This window comes from Salvelinus alpinus, chromosome 23, assembly GCF_045679555.1.
Source record: "Salvelinus alpinus chromosome 23, SLU_Salpinus.1, whole genome shotgun sequence".
NCBI classification, from domain to species: domain Eukaryota; kingdom Metazoa; phylum Chordata; class Actinopteri; order Salmoniformes; family Salmonidae; genus Salvelinus; species Salvelinus alpinus.
Window position 1 is genome coordinate 23,387,441 of NC_092108.1, and position 14,233 is coordinate 23,401,673.

The 14,233-nt window shown below is 43.9% G+C and overlaps 1 long non-coding RNA gene and 1 pseudogene across 1 annotated transcript; both read right to left on the bottom strand.

Annotated features, from left to right (window-relative positions):
• Positions 1-430: 430 nt before the first annotated feature.
• On the bottom strand, positions 431-6,299 carry LOC139550610 (uncharacterized). Its single transcript, XR_011670090.1, has 4 exons — positions 6,170-6,299; positions 2,151-2,236; positions 1,466-1,519; positions 431-546 (listed from the first exon to the last, which is right to left on the bottom strand). It is a non-coding gene; the product is annotated as an uncharacterized lncRNA (long non-coding RNA).
• A 224-nt stretch (positions 6,300-6,523) lies between these two features.
• Positions 6,524-14,233, bottom strand: part of LOC139551245 (nuclear pore complex-interacting protein family member B11-like) — a 43,834-nt pseudogene continuing 36,124 nt past the window's right edge.

Here is a 14,233-nt window from a genome sequence, read left to right on the forward strand (position 1 = left end):
TTTCACAGCTATTTAAATAAAGACCAGAAAAAGGTAATATCATTTTTTTTATTTTTATAATAACTATACATACACTAGCATAATACAAGGTTTATTGACTGAGTATAAGCACCATTCATCTTCAGAGATATATTAGGAGGTAGATATTCAAGGAAACACAGAGAAACGTGTGGCTATTTACAGCAAACAGGCATATTTTACAGTCACCAGTTGGACCCACGTGGGCCAAGTTTGACATATGTTGCTCCTCTGGTCTGTCAGTTCTAACCTTGGGCTGTCAGCTCCTGGGTCCTAACGCATCAGTAACACACAAACAGATCTATTTTTCACCAATTATTCACATTCTGTACAGAGAGAGCTTGTGGGGCTGGGCTGAGGAGGCCTCAGTCTTACATATTTATTTCATGGGGTCCCACTCCCCACTTTGACAGCCTCAGAGGCAGATGTCTTCCAGGCCGATGCACAGGGCAGGTTTCCTGGTGACCACACGGACGTAAGCGCTGATGGGGCCCACCTCCCTCCCCAACACATTCTCCACCTTGTAACCTGGAAACTCCAGCACATGGGCAATCAAAACCTAACCATGGATCAATAGTCTTAGGCTATTGTCTTACATACAAGTTAGACATGCTCAATGAGAACAAAAGTTGGGAGCTAAGCTAACCATCAAATGTCAATGTTACTCTTATCATATAGTTTCTGACGACAAAACACAGTATTGTTATTATTAGATTGGCGGGGGGAAAACACCTAATGCAAAAATTCAATAGACAATATATGTATTGGGTACGGTATGTGGTGCTGATCCACTTCAGTTAACCTGGGTTGCCCGGATTCTCAATAATGGATGTAAGCCAAGAATATACCAAGAATGCTTGATGGTATATGATGGTCAGAGCCATACATTTAGATATATGGCTCTGATGGTGGTATGTGGTGAAACTAGTTGTTGTATATTAGAAGGCAATATAGATCCAACTTCAGCGACACTAGTATCATGTGGCTTCTCTTACACTATTGATCTGTGTGAGTGAGTGAGGCCATTGTTCTAAACAGATTGTCACGGATCCCTCCGGAACTTTCATTGCGCACACCTTTGTTTGGGTTTCAACACTGTGTTTTGTGTACGTGTTTGTTTGGTGTTCGTCCCTGTGCCTTTACACGGCACGCCGTAATTTGGGGTATAATAAAACAAACTATTACGCATTCCTGCGCCTGTCTCCCAAATCATTGTTACCAATATGACACAGATCTCTTATCACAGTCTAACTATGGGACATTGGACAGATGACAATGATGTCACTGTGTCAGCAAATATACTGAGTTTGTTCTGACACATGGGAGGATCCAGATGCTGTACAGGTGCACTTAACCACACTTAACTGAGAGATAAGCACTGTCTACATAAATAAAAGGAAGGTAATGTACCGTATATTACATAACAGGTGAGCGAGAGAGAACTCACCTCATAGCCAGAGGCTGCAGAGTACAACACAGACATGATGGTGCTCTGTTGGAGCTAGAAAACAGCAGAGAGAGAGAATAGTCACCATACTAGGTGTTTGAATGGTCCGTACTGGTCCATCAAACTACAGTTCTTCATATATTACAGCACATGCATTATAAGAATGTTATTAGATATTATAAGCATGGACTTTATTTCAGAGCCTTTTTTCGACAGTTTCACGTTCCCATAACGATACAATCAAATACTTTATTTGACAGCAACACTGTAAGGAAATACAGAAGTATGAGGATACCCTTAAAGTGATAAGATGTTTTGAGCTCACACCTTGATTAAGATTAGATTTGATCATACTTCAATGTCTGCTACTATATGCGTATACACTGCTATCACACATTGAAAATACAGACATTTGCCAATACACATTCACATAACTAGAACTCAAAATCACAGACTCTCACCAGGGAATCACAAGCCACACAATCGAATGCTTGACTAGAGACAGCACAGACATAAGGTGTTATAATGCAGATGATGACTTCACATTTCCCGGCCATCCCGAGTTCCCGAGACCCCTCTGGGTAAAATTCAGCTATTATATTCTATTGTATTGGTAAACCAATAATTCAATCAGTTTATTAGGCTTATCCACTATAGCTTATCAGCAAGTGAATTGAAGACTTACAGCTTTTGGGGTGCCATCTCCAAGCAGTCACTCCCACATCACTCCCAGGAGTAGGCCATGTCCTCATTCACACCAACTATCACACCCTGCAAACACCAACACAACCATCAGCACCAGCCAGAGAAACAAACCACTACAGGACACCACACTGACCAACCTGGCTCACATAGGGAAGCAACAAGGGCGGGAACTGGGACTTAGCGGTTTAACCATCTTATCAATATTCCACTGTGGTTTGGCTTAAAAAAGAAAGATATAACTAGCTCTGTAAGAAAATAAAAATGTAATTCTTATCTGTGAGATGATCTGGATAGCAAGCGTTTACTCCCTTAACCAAACTGACACATTCTCAGGTAATGGCCCGAGATGCGGCTGGGACACACACATGCACACCAACTTATGTAAGATACAGTGCCTTCAGAAAGTATTCACACCCCTTGACTTTTCCCCCCCATATTTTTTCTTAGAGCCTCAATTAAAAATGTATTAAATTTAGATTTTGTATCACTGGCCTACACACAATACCCCATAATGTCAGTGGACTTATGTTTTTAGAAAATTTTACAAATTATTTAAAAAGTAAAAGCTGAAATGTCTTGAGTCAATAAGTATTCAACCACTTTGTTATAGCAAGCCTAAATATGTTCAGGAGTAAAAGTGTGCTTTACAAGTCACATAATAAGTTGCATGGACTCACTCTGTGTGCAATAATAGTGTTTAACATACATTTTTTGAATGACTACCTCATCTCTGTACCCCACACATACAAGTATCTGTAAGGTCCCCAGTCAAGCAGTGAATTTCAAACAGATTTATCCACAAAAACCAGGGATGTTTTCCAATGCTTTGCAGAGAAGGGCACCTATTGGTAGAAGGGTAAAAAAAAAGCAGACATTGAATATCCCTTAGAGTACGGTATAGTTTGGATGGTGTATCAATGCACCCAGTCACTACAAATATACAGGTGTCCTTTCTAACTTAGTTACCGGAGAAGAAGGAAACAGTTCAGGGATTTCACCATGAGGCCAATGGTGACTTTAAACCAGTTACAGAGTTTAATGGCTGTGATAGGAGAAAACTGAGGATGGATCAACAACATTGTATTTACTCCACAATGCTAATCTAAATGACAGAGTGAAAAGAAAGAAGCCTGTACAGAATAAAAATAATATACACTGGTGTTGGTTACCAAGACTGTCACGTTCTGACCTTTATTTCCTTTGTTTTGTCTTTATTTAGTATGGTCAGGGCGTGAGTTGGGGTGGGCAGTCTATGTGTGTTTTTCTATGTTGGGGTTTGTGTTCGGCCTGGTATGATTCTCAATCAGAGGCAGCTGTCAATCGTTGTCCCTGATTGAGAATCATACTTAGGTAGCCTGGGTTTCACTTTTGGTTTGTGGGTGTTTGTTTCCGTGTCAGTGTTTGTCGCCACACGGTACTGTTTCGTTTGTTCATCGTTTATTGTTTTATTTAGTGTTCTGAGTTTTAATAAAAAATCATCATGAACACTTACCACGCTGCGCTTTGGTCCGATCCTTCTACCACCACAGACGATCGTTACAAAGACGACATGAGTGGCCTAATTACAGTTTTGACTTAAATCTGCTTGAAAATCTATGGCAAGACTTGGCTGTCCAGCAATGATCAACAAGCAACTTGACAGATCTTGAAGAATTATAAAAATAATAATGTGCTAATATTGTACAACGCTGCCCCTTGTTCATGGGCAGACCAACATATTTTTTTCCTTGTCAGCCCGTGGATTTGATCCAGCAACCTTTCAGCCTCTAACCACTAGGCTACCTTCCGCCCAAGTATATGAGTGTATATAAAGATATATTAAACCCTTTTCTATTCTACAGAGCCAAGCAGAGCTGTACCGTGCTGGCCTGGTTACCATAGTTGCTGGAACCGTGCTGGAAAGGACAAGACCAGCTTACCCAGAAAGTCTCAGAGCAGTAAAAGCTGCCAAACGTGATTCTAACATGTATTGACTCGTGGGTGTAAATATTTATGTAAATGAGATATTTCTGCTTTTCATTTTCAATAAATGTGCTAACATTTCTAAATACACTTTTTCATTTTGTCATTATGGTTATTGTGTGTAGATGGGTGAAAAACAAATACATTTAATACATTTTGAATTCAGAATTCAACACAACAAAATGTGGAATAAGTCAAGGGATATGAATACTTTCTGAAGGCACTGAAGATCATTTCCAACTTGATCATAAAAACTCTGAGCCTTCACACAGAGCCAGGCAAGCTGCCAGAAGTTAGAAGGTACTTAAGAGTGTAGATAAAGATATATTATACCCCTTTCTATGCTACAGAGCCAAGCAGAGCTGTACCGTGCTGGCCTGGTTACCATAGTTGCTGGAACCGTGCTGGAAAGGACAATTTGAAGAAAAAAAACTATCTGAGCCAGGACGGCAAGGTTCGGGTTCGTGTAAATAGTGTGATTCAGGCATTGGCGTTTGTTGTATTATTCTGCCAGCTGATCAAACATGGAAGACCAGTGAGAGAGTCCTGAACTAATCCAGAGGGTTAACAGTTTGATCCAACATGGAGGACAAGGGAAGGAGACCTCAACTAATCCAGAGGGTTAACAATTTGATCCAACATGGAAGACAAGGGAAGGAGACCTGAACTAATCCAGAGGGTTAACAGTTTTATCCAACATGGAAGACAAGGGAAGGAGACCTGAACTAATCCAAAGGGTTAACAATTTGATCCAACATGGAGGACAAGGGAAGGAGACCTGAACTAATCCAAAGGGTTAACAATTTTATCCAACATGGAAGACAAGGGAAGGAGACCTGAACTAATCCAAAGGGTTAACAATTTGATCCAACATGGAGGACAAGGGAAGGAGACCTGAACTAATCCAAAGGGTTAACAATTTGATCCAACATGGAAGACAAGGGAAGGAGACCTGAACTAATCCAGAGGGTTAACAATTTGATCCAACATGGAAGACAAGGGAAGGAGACCTGAACTAATCCAGAGGGTTAACAGTTTGATCCAACATGGAGGACAAGGGAAGGAGACCTGAACTAATCCAAAGGGTTCACAGTTTGATCCAACATGGAGGACAAGGGAAGGAGACCTGAACTAATCCAGAGGGTTAACAGTTTCACCTTTGATCTCTGCTGTGACACAGGATGTTAACAGATGCAGCTTATCGTGATTTACTCAACTTTCCCTACATTTGCACATAAAATAGGCTGTAGTGCAGACAGACAGTGAATGGATTTGTTTCCAGTACCTTAAGGGCTTACATTACTCTTTAGTTTTATTTGATCACTTAAAGGACAACTCCACCCAAAAACTATATATTTTGGCATTTGTTTCAATAGTCCATTGTTGATATAGTCCCAAAATGTTTTGCATGTCAGCAATCAAGTTTTCAAGATATGTAACTTTCAAAAAACAGAACTCTGGCCCGTATTATGCATGATGGCCAGATTTCTGTGTTTTGAAAGTTACATATCTTGGAAGGTTGTCTATTATCTTATCTTAATTACCATTAGTAAATAGAGAAAGAGCAGCTTGTCCTGATTGATAAGTCATTCAATAAACACATACCAAAACATATTGGATTAATCCAATAAAAAGAACACAAACCAAGTAAATGTTACTCACAAATGACTTTGCATTTATACCAACAAGGTGTGAGTGTTATAAAGTACATTCCTTGAATGATTTGTTCTTCAGTCCACAGCTAGCTACAATGGTGGGCCTTAAAAGGTTATCAGAATCAGTGGCTCAACTGCTTGAGGGTAAATGTGAATAACAGCGGAAGAACACAATGCATTCGACTAACCACAAGAACGCCTCTCTGTTTCTCACAAAGCAAGACATACAGATAGGCTACAGCCACAAAACACTCAAAATAACAACTGTTCGTGTTTCTGTAACAAAACAGCATCTGGGCCAACCCTGAAAATAATTGATTAAGGAAAACAGCGTGACTTTCAAGCCACAAAGGTGAATGATGTGTACAGTATATATACTGACCTGAGAACATGCAAAGAGAGTTAGGTGGTGTTTCTGGGATCAGGGGATAAGTACTGGGTCTGGGACAATGCTAGTGACCATGGGCCCACTGTGCTCTCAGTATCTGGGCATCACACAGATACCAAAGGCTGCACAAATGACTGCTCCACGCACAGGATCCACGCACACACCTGAACATGGAGAGAAATAATGGCATAGCATCATAAAAAAGTAGTTTGAACCTAACATTGGAGGTGATAAATGACAACAATCTGGCACTTGTCTTTTCCTACTAGTACTGACTTTGCTGATATTTTCTTTATTGAGATAGTGTACTACTACGACTATGATATGTGGTTGTCTCACCTAGCGGTCTTAAGATGAATGCACACCCCCGGGCTGCTGCTGCAGACTGGGCTCAGTTACCACCAGCTAAACCTCCCCTGGGCTCTGACCCACATCACTACTTTGAGACTGGAGGGGAGAGGGACGGGTGGAGAGTGAGATATATAGTGGGGGATGGGAATAGGAGGTATCATTCATATATTAGCCAATATCATAATAAAGAGAACAAGAGAAAAAGCGAGAGGGGATCAGTCATTACTGCAGATTAATAGAGAAAGAGCGAGAGAGAGAGAGAGAGAGAGAGAGAGAGAGAGAGAGAGAGAGAGAGAGAGAGCGAGAGAGAGAGACAGAGACAGAGAGGGAGAGACACAGAGATAGACAGGGAGGGAGAAAGAGAGACGGAGACAGAGGGAGAGGGAGAGAAATAAATGGGTGTGAGAGACTATGAGCTTACTTGGAAAGTACAATTCTAAGTGTGCAGCACTCCCTTATGTGCTGCCTCAATACACACACATACACACACACACACACACACACACACACACACACACACACACACACACACACACACACACACACACACACACACACACACACACACACACACACACACACACACACACACACACACACACACACACACACACACACACACACACACACACAGCTGACTCCAGTCCCTTAGTCAGTGTCAGACACACTTATCAAGTGTCTTAGTGAATAAACACATTTCTGTCTAACTGTTTGTGCATCAAATAAAAAGCACAAGGCTCTGCTGGCTCAGTGTGGTTGCTCTGATTCATTTATTTGATGACTGACATGAAAAAGAGTTGTATAGACAGGAAGCATTGGACTTTGCCACTCACTTTGTTCTGGGCTATTACTGTTTCTCCCTCCCAGAGGTCAAAGTGTAAAGGTTTCACAGATCAATGGAAAATAATTCCTGGTAGATATTTTAGTATGCATACAGATAGTGAAGGCTGCTCTCTACGTCAGTTGTTGCCTCTTCTCTTATCAACAGTCAGTTCAAATCACCAGCGTCTGTCCACCACAACAGGACGTGATCATGTTCCTGTCAACTCTTCAGTTGATTTACATCTATACGTCTCTAATAAGATACATATCACAGAGGACAGTCTCTCAGTGATGTCTATACATTCTTATTGAATTCCAACATGCATTTGAAAGTACCTGCATTTTTTGGTGGATGACAGCTACAGCGATGGCTGCTGAGCTCATACTGAAACATATAACAGGTAGTTAGTTACTTACTACAATTCATATTTGATTTCTACAGGTTCAACAAAGAGTCAGAGTAAAGGAAAAAGGCGTAATCTGAAGTTAACAACTCAATACATGTTTGGAGGAATAGTTGGGGAGGTGAAAACAAGGAGGAGAGACAAAAGCATCTAAAACTGTTGAGTTGGGTTAGACTTCAGTTTTGTGTGTGTGTGTGTGTGTGTGTGTCACTAGTTACCTGCAGTATGTCTCAGGGTTTGTTGTGTAGGAGGCAGGTATAGAGGGGATAAAAGCTGTCGACTTCCAAGGTCTTTGCTGTTTGAACATAAAAGAGATTGACTTCCGACACTCTGTTCAGAGGTGCTAAGTACTGTCGGCAGGCAAACATTTGACAATCCTACCGGTGTGTCTGAGTTTTAATTTAGTCAGTACAGAGAGTTTGCATAGGCAGTTTCTTATGCTCACATAAATGAACCATAATACCATGGGTTCTCAATATAAATTTTACATTTTACATTTACATTTAAGTCATTTAGCAGACGCTCTTATCCAGAGCGACTTACAAATTGGTGCATTCACCTTATGATATCCAGTGGAACAACCACTTTACAATAGTGCATCTAACTCTTTTAAGGGGGGGGGGGGGGTTAGAAGGATTACTTTATCCTATCCTAGGTATTCCTTAAAGAGGTGGGGTTTCAGGTGTCTCCGAAAGGTGGTGATTGACTCCGCTGACCTGGCGTCGTGAGGGAGTTTGTTCCACCATTGGGGTGCCAGAGCAGCGAACAGTTTTGACTGGGCTGAGCGGGAACTGTACTTCCTCAGAGGTAGGGAGGCGAGCAGGCCAGAGGTGGATGAACGCAGTGCCCTTGTTTGGGTGTAGGGCCTGATCAGAGCCTGAAGGTACGGAGGTGCCGTTCCCCTCACAGCTCCGTAGGCAAGCACCATGGTCTTGTAACGGATGCGAGCTTCAACTGGAAGCCAGTGGAGAGAGCGGAGGAGCGGGGTGACGTGAGAGAACTTGGGAAAGTTGAACACCAGACGGGCTGCGGCGTTCTGGATGAGTTGTAGGGGTTTAATGGCACAGGCAGGGAGCCCAGCCAACAGCGAGTTGCAGTAATCCAGACGGGAGATGACAAGTGCCTGGATTAGGACCTGCGCCGCTTCCTGCGTGAGGCAGGGTCGTACTCTGCGAATGTTGTAGAGCATGAACCTACAGGAACGGGTCACCGCCTTGATGTTAGTTGAGAACGACAGGGTGTTGTCCAGGATCACGCCAAGGTTCTTAGCACTCTGGGAGGAGGACACAATGGAGTTGTCAACCGTGATGGCGAGATCATGGAACGGGCAGTCCTTCCCCGGGAGGAAGAGCAGCTCCGTCTTGCCGAGGTTCAGCTTGAGGTGGTGATCCGTCATCCACACTGATATGTCTGCCAGACATGCAGAGATGCGATTCACCACCTGGTTATCAGAGGGGGGAAAGGAGAAGATTAATTGTGTGTCGTCTGCATAGCAATGATAGGAGAGACCATGTGAGGATATGACAGAGCCAAGTGACTTGGTGTATAGCGAGAATAGGAGAGGGCCTAGAACAGAGCCCTGGGGGACACCAGTGGTGAGAGCACGTGGTGCGGAGACAGATTCTCGCCACGCCACCTGGTAGGAGCGACCTGTCAGGTAGGACGCAATCCAAGCGTGGGCCGCGCCGGAGATGCCCAGCTCGGAGAGGGTGGAGAGGAGGATCTGATGGTTCACAGTATCAAAGGCAGCCGATAGGTCTAGAAGGATGAGAGCAGAGGAGAGAGAGTTAGCTTTAGCAGTGCGGAGCGCCTCCGTGACACAGAGAAGAGCAGTCTCAGTTGAATGACTAGTCTTGAAACCTGACTGATTTGGATCAAGAAGGTCATTCTGAGAGAGATAGCAGGAGAGCTGGCCAAGGACGGCACGTTCAAGAGTTTTGGAGAGAAAAGAAAGAAGGGATGGTCTACTGGTCTGTAGTTGTTGACATCGGAGGGATCGAGTGTAGGTTTTTTCAGAAGGGGTGCAACTCTCGCTCTCTTGAAGACGGAAGGGACGTAGCCAGCGGTCAAGGATGAGTTGATGAGCGAGGTGAGGTAAGGGAGAAGGTCTCCGGAAATGGTCTGGAGAAGAGAGGAGGGGATAGGGTCAAGCGGGCAGGTTGTTGGGCGGCCGGCCGTCACAAGACGCGAGATTTCATCTGGAGAGAGAGGGGAGAAAGAGGTCAAAGCACAGGGTAGGGCAGTGTGAGCAGAACCAGCGGTGTCGTTTGACTTAGCAAACGAGGATCGGATGTCGTCGACCTTCTTTTCAAAATGGTTGACGAAGTCATCAGCAGAGAGGGAGGAGGGGGGAGGAGGGGGAGGAGGATTCAGGAGGGAGGAGAAGGTGGCAAAGAGCTTCCTAGGGTTAGAGGCAGATTCTTGGAATTTAGAGTGGTAGAAATTGGCTTTAGCAGCAGAGACAGAAGAGGAGAATGTAGAGAGGAGGGAGTGAAAGGATGCCAGGTCCGCAGGGAGGCGAGTTTTCCTCCATTTCCGCTCGGCTGCCCGGAGCCCTGTTCTGTGAGCTCGCAATGAGTCGTCGAGCCACGGAGCAGGAGGGGAGGACCGAGCCGGCCTGGAGGATAGGGGACATAGAGAGTCAAAGGATGCAGAAAGGGAGGAGAGGAGGGTTGAGGAGGCAGAATCAGGAGATAGGTTGGAGAAGGTTTGAGCAGAGGGAAGAGATGATAGGATGGAAGAGGAGAGAGTAGCGGGGGAGAGAGAGCGAAGGTTGGGACGGCGCGATACCATCCGAGTAGGGGCAGTGTGGGAAGTGTTGGATGAGAGCGAGAGGGAAAAGGATACAAGGTAGTGGTCAGAGACTTGGAGGGGAGTTGCAATGAGATTAGTGGAAGAACAGCATCTAGTAAAGATGAGGTCAAGCGTATTGCCTGCCTTGTGAGTAGGGGGGGAAGGTGAGAGGGTGAGGTCAAAAGAGGAGAGGAGTGGAAAGAAGGAGGCAGAGAGGAATGAGTCAAAGGTAGACGTGGGGAGGTTAAAGTCACCCAGAACTGTGAGAGGTGAGCCATCCTCAGGAAAGGAACTTATCAGGGCGTCAAGCTCATTGATGAACTCTCCAAGGGAACCTGGAGGGCGATAAATGATAAGGATGTTAAGCTTGAAAGGGCTGGTAACTGTGACAGCATGGAATTCAAAGGAGGCGATAGACAGATGGGTCAGGGGAGAAAGAGAGAATGTCCACTTGGGAGAGATGAGGATCCCAGTGCCACCACCCCGCTGACCAGAAGCTCTCGGGGTGTGCGAGAACACGTGGGCAGACGAGGAGAGAGCAGTAGGAGTAGCAGTGTTATCAGTGGTAATCCATGTTTCCGTCAGTGCCAAGAAGTCGAGGGACTGGAGGGAAGCATAGGCTGAGATGAACTCTGCCTTGTTGGCCGCAGATCGGCAGTTCCAGAGGCTGCCTGAGACCTGGAACTCCACGTGGGTCGTGCGCGCTGGGACCACCAGGTTAGAGTAGCAGCGGCCACGCGGTGTGAAGCGTTTGTATGGTCTGTGCAGAGAGGAGAGAACAGGGATAGACAGACACATAGTTGACAGGCTACAGAAGAGGCTACGCTAATGCAAAGGAGATTGGAATGACAAGTGGACTACACGTCTCGAATGTTCAGAAAGTTAAGCTTACGTTGCAAAAAATCTTATTGACTAAAATGATATAGTACTGCTGGCTGGTGAAATAGGCTAGCTAGCAGTGGCTGCGTTGTTGACTTTGTTTGAAAGTGTAGCTGGCTAGGTAACCTCTAACTGGCTAGGTAACCTCGACAATTACTCTAGACTACACAATTATCTTGGATACAAAGACGGCTATGTAGCCAGCTAAGATCAAACAAATCAAACTGTTGTACTGTAATGAAATGAAATGTAATACTACCTGTAATACTACCTGTGGAGCAAAGCGGAATGCAACTACTCGCTCCAAACCAAACCGGGAGTGCGTATCGTAGAGGGAGAGGCAATAGAAGTGTTGTTTCTTGTATTATTGTCTTTTGTGTCTTTAGAGGACTGCTTCACCTTAATGTCCCCTTTCCCTTTTCTTCTGTCCTTATTTTGTCCCACTTTGTCCCTTCTTTGTCCCTTCTTCTCTTCTGCCAACTAGACACTCCTTGTTAGCTAGCTAGCTTCTTTCAGGAATGTCCCTAGCAACTGCCTAGCAACAGGTAAACAACTTAGCTAGCTAAGAAAACGGTATAATTTTATGAAAAATTGTTACTTTTTCAAAAGCCTTTCTTCTTTGTTTGCTGCTTGTTTGGTCTCCTATTCAGTTTGCAGTTTTCTTTTGATTTTTTTTCGATGTACTTTACTCTAAAAAAACATTTAAATTTCAATATTTGTAGGAGCTCATCTTTTCAGCTGCTGCTGCTTAATTTGGAACTCTCATAAATTAGAGGGGTATTACAGGTGGCCAGACTGTCTATCAGGTTTAAGAGTCTGTTATACCTGTGAGAGAGAAGATGAAGAAGACAATGAGGTACAAGCTATACAGAGAGGGAGATGCAACAACATCACAGTTCATTTCACTTCTATGGAATCACAGATCTGTTAAGGCAGGGCACTTTATAGTTTCACAGAATCAACAGAAAGCATGCTGAGACTGGTGCGATACACACACACCTCCCTTTATCACTATGAATCTCACACACACTGAAAAGTGGAACTTAGAACAAACACCCTATGTAAATCACACACAAAAACAAGTATGGCTTCTATTGGTTTCAATTGACAGTTTTGATGGCTGAGCGTCTGGATGTTGCAAAACCTGAAAACAAGCGATAGCATCCCCACCCCAAAACCAAAATAAATTAAACTTGTCCTTTTTGAGTTCAGGACCACCAGTTAGTCAGTGTGTGAAAGGTGGAGTTGACGTTGCTATTCCTGCTCATGCTGTCACTCAGTCTGTTGTTAGGAACCAGTTCCCCAGGTCCTAATCACAGGGTATCTGTGTACATAACTGGCTCTGCAGCCCAGGCTGGTCCAACAGGTCAGGGTAAAGACTGAGCTCACCTCACACATTATTTTGTTACTGAGATCTGATTGTAGCGTTATTGTAGCTTTCTACATGTGGGAGTATGTGAGTACTGAAAAGGGGGAGTCAAGGACAACATTAACATTTATCATAAACTGACTGTACATCATTATATCAGCGTTATGTAATTGTTGATTTAATGATGGTTAAAATGTGGAGGTTTTTAAGTGCCAACAAATTATTAATAACACTTGTTTAAGCCTTGAGAGGCTTTTTAAAAGATTGAACACCAGCTATTGTATATGACATGGATGTTTTCTTTTGCACAGAGTATAAGATGGTGGCTACATGTGTTTGGTGCAATCCCAAATTGACCCCTAAACCCTATGCACTTCTGGAGATCTGAGAGGATTTAACAGTTGTACATAATATGGTTATCACACCACCTTGACCTCTGATAGGCTAGGTGGAAGTTTCACCGTATTGCTTTCACCTGTCCAATCCTCTCAGATCTCCACATGTGCACAGGGCTTAGGGGTCGATTTGGGATTGGGCCTTTGTTTTTGCTCCTGAAGGTGATATATCCATCATGGCTGACTGTAGACAACACCCTGCGGCATTATGGGATGCACTCTAACCCCTCCTCTAAATGTCCCCACACCAGTTCCTAAACTGTTACTAATCTGAGCTCCTGACTGTGAAAAGTAACTCATAGGTTCAGTGCGTGCACCGATGATGTATCACTTTACATGTAAACATGGGACAGTGACATGGCAGGAGGATCAGTGGGCGGCCATTTTGAACTCAGGATGGAAAGTTCTTATGAGAGGTACATAGGTTAAATGAGTGCAGTGGAAACTGTCCATGGCTTTCATAATGGCGACACATTTGGCAGCTATTGATCATTCACAGTTCACACCTGTTTTTGTAGCTTTAGCTTCAGGCTCGGATATCAGATATCACAAGCCTTAGTCCAGAGCTGTGTTGGCCCTGCTAGGGAGACTCGCAAATAATCACCAAAATCTTAATAAATACATGTGTATAGGAAAATACAAACCTTGGACTAACAATAGTCTGTAGCCCTAAGTTGAAGTTCAGGTGAAACGGCCTACATTAGATGGTGTGTATGTGTGTGTCTGTGTGTGTGTGTGAATCTGTGTCCGTAGGTGTGTGTGCGACTCTCTCCGACCTCCTGGTGTAGAGGTGAAGGAGGTCCTGGCAGGGTGTGGAGCTGGACCACACTGAACATCCCCTAGCCGTCCTGGACCAGCTCACACAGCCTGGGATCAATCCACATAGGAACAGGGAGAATGGAGTGAAATAAATTGAGGGTTGCAAGAAAAGGTTGTCGTTTGCCAGTCCATTGACTATCATTTATAATCTTTATTCATATAATAATTTATGTTGGTGATGGCGTAAGAATATAATATTAATTGAACCAACATTCTGAACCAAACC